Here is a 6198-nt window from a genome sequence, read left to right as displayed (position 1 = left end):
GATTTCTCTATTTTTAAGTCTCATTATCAATAAAATGATGAAAATACCCAAAAAGGACTATTTTTTGATAGTATATACACTATTTACACTCATCGGGAAGATATTATCAGTGAACTTTCCCTTGATGAATAATTATAAATGCATTATTAGATAATTCAAAAAAAAATCACACGTTAACATCAAGCTTTTTCCTCCCTCTTCAAACATTGCCCTTAATTACTTAATTACTTAGTGCCCTTACACCCCTCCTAGATGGCATACTCTGGGATGACTCTGTGCATGGGTTGAACAACTGTGTCTTATACATATCCGTGGTTGGCTCTACCACGCTTTGAAGATCAATGCAGTTCAAAGCAATATTCTATGCAAGAGGTGGGTCTTGAGTATTTAACTCAAGGGTTTCTGATGTCGAGGTTTTCTGTTGCTGTCTGCCAAAGAGAAAATCTTGTAACTTGTGTTCTCTCTGCTTGATTGTGCCATCAGGATGCTTCAACAAACTAATTGCTTGAGCTTTTTCTCGTCATTGGTAGCTTGGTTTGCTTAGTCCTGTATGGTGTGGTGGAGCCTTTGAGACTTAATTCTCCATTGCTTGATTGGTTTTAGGGTTTATGGAGAAGATAAGAGTGCTCTTTTTTCTTCCAAACCAATTTCATATTAGGTTCCTTGTCCGAAGATGCCCGTCTCCGTGTTTTGATCTTTGGAACCTCCTTTGGTTTTGTTGATTAAGTTTTGGGCACCCAGATTTGATTTGGCTTGTCCTTAAGCTGTGCTTTTGGTACCCAAATTATCCTGACTCCTTGAATGCTACTTGTAGCATGTGCTTGTTGAGAGGATGGAGAAGATTGATTGCTTTGAGATTTGCTCTGCTGATTACTCCCTTTACATTTCTTCTTGCTTGGTGCAATTGGAACAATGAGTTATCCGCCTTTCGGTGATAGCTTGAGCTGATTCGTATCCCAATCTGGTACTGCCTTGTATGTTCACATCCAGGGAATTCCAAAACTCAACGTCTCATTCATGTGTTCATCTGGTAAGCATACAAATTGATGAGCGCATGAACATCCATGTACTATCACGTTCAAGTTGATTACTCCTAAAGTTGTTGTTGGGTTCTTGTTGCATCCTTTGATAGTCGCTATTCCCGCTGTCAATGCTGGATTTGTTGCTTTCTTGTACGTGGAATAACTGACTCCATTTACTCTAGCTCCTGTGTCGACCAAAGCATTTGTGCTATGATTGTTGAGCTATACTTTGATGCGAAGCTCTATTCCGTCTAACCATTCATCATTTGTTGATATGGCATCTTTAGGCAATTCCCATTGTCGGTCACCTATTTCTAGAGTGTTGATGGGAATTGGTATCTGTTGATTTTTGAGAGTGGCTTACCGTTTGAGTACCTGAAGGCGAGATTCCTCTTGGGGTTCATCAATAACCTATTGTTGTTTGATCTTCCTTTGCTTGGATGCATGCATTATTTCTAACAACTCATCGGTTAGTGGCAAATTGTATTTCTTTAAATGGCATCCACTAATCCAATTAGCCATTGGTTCACCATCTAGGGTGGAAAACTTTACTGCTCCACTTGGAGATACATCTTCAATGATAAATGGTCCGTTTCCCTTTTTCTTAACACTAGAATGGTAACATGACACTTTTATGTCCTTGGACACTTTTGTGTCCTGTTAAGTGACCATTTTTCTTGAATTATTTGAAGAGTATGAAAATGAATTTCTAGGTGATATATATCCACAAAGTTGGCTTATGAGCTGAAAAAAACTTAGCATTTTTTTTGGAGTATCGATCTCACCATTAACCTTACTCTTGCACAACGTTTTTGAACCTAAACTTTGTGAAAAAACGGGTCTTGTTTTTGGCTTTTTTTCAATTTTTGGCAACTATACCACTCTACACTTCATGTTTGTGAAGTTTAGATGGCTAGAGGTTAGGCTTTCATAGATCTCAACATGTTTGGATGCTTGTAGGGAGAGCTAAGTGTTAAAATTGAAAGTTATGACCAATTTACAAGAATTGCATAATCCTGTTTTTTGGCCAAAATTAGCACTTTTATGATTTTTTTGGTGGCCTTCTTGATATCCAAATTCAATTTTGATTATGTAAGTGTAATGTATAACATAAAGCCAATCTTTCTTGAGTTTTGGGGGACCTAATATGCTATATAGCATAGTATATGATGATGGTTGAGTTTTTTTATTGCTGAAGAATACGATACATTTTAGAGTAGCAAGTATAACTTTCTCAATATTGCTAGTTTCTTAGGCCAATTGTGTGTATTTTGTAGGTAGTAACCATATCTAATCATAGAGTACAAACTTGGCTAGATATTGAGTAGTTTCTATGGGTTTCTAGAGGTCATAATGCTAAACCCAGTTTTTTATGTTTGTTGTATGTAGCACTTTATCATTGCTCCCAAGGTTCCAATCGTAAGAGATCCATTATCCTTTTGACATGATCCATGGCTCCTTTTGAATCCAAAGGCCCAATGGGAACTAAAAAAACATGTATATAGTATATGTATTGAGTGTGACTATAGAAACTTTGATGATAGATCTGCAGAATGGCAAAAATGCAACTTTTTTGTACCTATTTTTTTTGCCCAAAAAAAAAATTTAGTGAGGTAAAAGCAACCATATGTTTTGGTCACCAACCCATTGAAGTTAACGGGGCATTTTATCTCATGTCCTACAAAAATCCCCACTCTTACTTATATGCAATCAATCGTAAGAAATTGCTGTTTGGGCAAAATGCACTGGTCCATTAACTTTGGAGACTTGTAGTGACCAAGGGATGAGAAAAATTACAAGTTTCTCATTTTTTCCATATGTAGTAGTTATTGAACTATAAGCTCATGAAAGGATTTTTCAAAATGAGTGGATCTACTATGGTTTTGGAATTTTTTTCCAAAACCCTTAAAGGACACTTTTATGTCTTGTTAGGTTACCATTCTAGTGTTAAACTTGGAAATGTGTTGCTTAAGGGAATAGACTAAAACTAAGTACCCTTTCTTGAAGATTTTTGTAATCAGATGGGAATCAAAAAACTGTTTCTGTTTCCTCTTTTGTGCATACATGTGAGCTACAGCAGTTAGCCTTTGCTCATCTACCTTTTCCAAATTTTCAAGTCTTTCATGTCCAGTCCACTCAATATTTTTAGCTACCCTTACTATCGGCGATAGAAATTCTATTGGCAGTATGGCATCAAGACCATAAACAAGGTTAAGGGTGTAGCATTTAAAGTTGTTTTGAATGAAACTTGATAAGACCATAGAGCTGCATGGAGATTCATTTCCTAGTCTGTCCTTTCTGAACTAACCACTTTTGTCAAGACTGAGCTAAGAATTTTATTCGTATACTCAGCTTGTCCGTTTTCTTGTGGGTGATAGGGAGCTGATTTGTTATGGATGACCATAAACTCATTAAGAAAATACTTGATTACCTCATTGAGGAAATGAGTTCCCTGATCACTGAAAATTTCTATTGGAAGTCCATATCTTGTGAATACATACTCATATAAGAATGCAGCAATGGTTTTGGAATCATTCTTTTGAGTTGCTTTAGCCTCAACCCACTTGGTCAAATAGTCTGTAGCTACAATAATGTATTGAGCTTTGGTTCTATAAGCAGGTTGTATTGGCCCAACAAAATCTATACCCCATTTTGCAAAAGCTCTTGCCCCCATCATTGGTCTTAAGGGCATGCTATCTACTTGTGTTGGCATTTTTGCTCGTTGACAAGCATCACATCTTCAAACATATTCTTTGGCATTTGAAAAAAGTGTTGGCCACCATATGCCTGCCATCAAGACTGCTCTTGTAGTGGTCTTACTTGAGAAGTGACCTCTAGCTAATCCAGCATGTGCTTGTTCTATAATCGGTATATACTCATTTTCATTTGCACAAAGACACAAATGTTGATCCTTACCTCTCCGATACAATTGGTTTCCAATAAGAGCATAGTCTCTTGCTACATTTTTCATTGCTCTTTGACGGTGTTTACTCATATCCTCAGAAAATGTTCGGCTTGATAAGTAAGTAACTAGATAGTTACTCCACTTAGGAACATATGACATTTGAAACAACATTAAATGAGGTATGGGTGTTTGTTTTTGACATTGAGGACAATCCTTTACAAAAGGACGAACATCACTTCTCATAATTGGCCAAAATACTCCAAGTCTCAAGACTCTTTGCATAGTTTGGTCTTCCGCAAAGTAAAGTCCTACTATGGTAACATGTCTTCAAGACTAATGCATAAGAGCAATATTCCATCTTGGTTTCTTTTGTATAGCCTACCAACTAGTAGTTGATACATAACCAATTGCTTGATTAATTTGATTGTAATAGGAAGTGGTATTTGTGAATCCACTTGTGCTATTGTCATCAATGACACCATGTTTTCCGGCCATCGAGGTTTTCCTTTAGGTTCTTTGTGGACCTAAAGGTCTACCCCTTTAGGTGATTCTTCTGAAATAATCTTTAACAAATGATCTTCTCTTTGATGTGTAGTGCCCTTTTTTACAACCATAGTGAAATCAAATTCCAAAATAATGTGAACCATCTCACTATTCTTCCTGTGCTGCATGGCTTGTTGACCGAGTATAATAAAGCTGGGTGGTCCACAAAGAACACAAGTTTGTTGGCTAATAGGTAATGTCTATGCTTTTTAACAGCGTAGATCATTCCTCATCCTTCCCTTGCGGTGGTGGTGTAATTCTTTTCCGCCATGTCCAACTATCGGCCAGCATAGGAAATAGGAATTTTCCCGTCTCGTGGTTGAGCTAGTATACAACCGATGGCAAAATTGGAAGCATATACATGTATGTGGAATATCTTATTCCAATCTGGTGCTTTCAATATTGGAGCTGAGGTGAGAGTTTGCTTAAGCTTCATGAATGATTCTTCACATGCCTCGGTCCACTCAAAGTGTGTAATCAATCTATACATGGCTTTTGCAATCATAGCGTACATGTAGATGAACCGTCGGTGATATCCACAATGCCCCATGAAGGCTTGTACCCCCTTGGCTGTTGTTGGTCTAGGCAAATCAACAATGAAATGAATTTTGTCAATATCGGTAGCTATGAAATTTTTAGACACTATATGTCCAAGAATGTTTTCTTGTCTACCCATGAATGTGCACTTTTCAGGATTTAAAAAAATCCTATAAAGTCTACATTTTTTTAATACCGTTTTGAGTTGTTCAAAATGACCAGCTCGGATTGATGAATGTACGCATAGATCATCCATATATACTTCTAACACTTTCCTAAGATATTCTTTAAAAGCATGGCTCATCAATCTTTGAAATGTGGTTGGAGCATTAGTTAACCCAAACGGCATGACCCGATAGGCAAAAACACCCATTCTATTGCAAAAGCAGTTTCATGTTGATCTTTTGGGTCAACCAAAAGTTGATTGTACCCCGAAAAGCCATCTAAGAATCTGTAAGCTTCTTTTCTTGCAACTCATTCTAAAACATGCTCAGTGATTGGAAGAGAAAAGTTGTCTCTAAGGGTAGCTGCATTCACTTTTTTGAGATTGACATACGCTCCTAATTTTCCATTCTTCTTGAGTACTACCGCAATTGGAGATACCCAATCTGTGTGTTCAATTTCGTAAATGAATTTGGCTTCCTTTAGTTTTTCAATCTCTTCTTTTATCTTCCTAGAAAATGTTTCATTATACGTGTGTGGCCTTTGTCTACTTGGTTTTGTATCATCTCTCATGGGTATGGTATGTTGACAAATTTTTGAATCAACACCCTTGAGATCCTTATATGACCAAGCAAATATATCCCGGTATGCTTTCAATAAGCTTAGAAAAAGCTCTTCTTTTTCTTCTGTTAGTTCATTTGCAATGTAAGCCGGTCTAGGCTATTCTCTTGGTTCCGCCAAGTCTATCTTTTTTGCGTTTTTAGGCCCTTCGTAGGACTCGCCCTGTTTTTGTAACTCCCTAACAAGTTGTTTGACTATGATTTTTTGATCTTGGAGAGTATACTTCTTGTAATGGGATGGAACACTCATTACATATTTACTATCCTCTTCTGTGGTTTCCATTTCAGCTTTTTTCAACTCTTGAGATTTCTTTTTCAGCTCAACTCGTGTCATGGTTGGCTCCTTTTCCGGTTTCTTTGGTTTTTTGTGTGTATCCTTTCTCGTTTTTCTCGATTTTTTTGACATTTC

This window comes from Adiantum capillus-veneris, chromosome 16 (assembly GCF_014529385.1).
Source record: "Adiantum capillus-veneris isolate H3 chromosome 16, ASM1452938v2, whole genome shotgun sequence".
Taxonomy (NCBI): domain Eukaryota; kingdom Viridiplantae; phylum Streptophyta; class Polypodiopsida; order Polypodiales; family Pteridaceae; genus Adiantum; species Adiantum capillus-veneris.
This window is presented reverse-complemented; position numbering follows the sequence as displayed.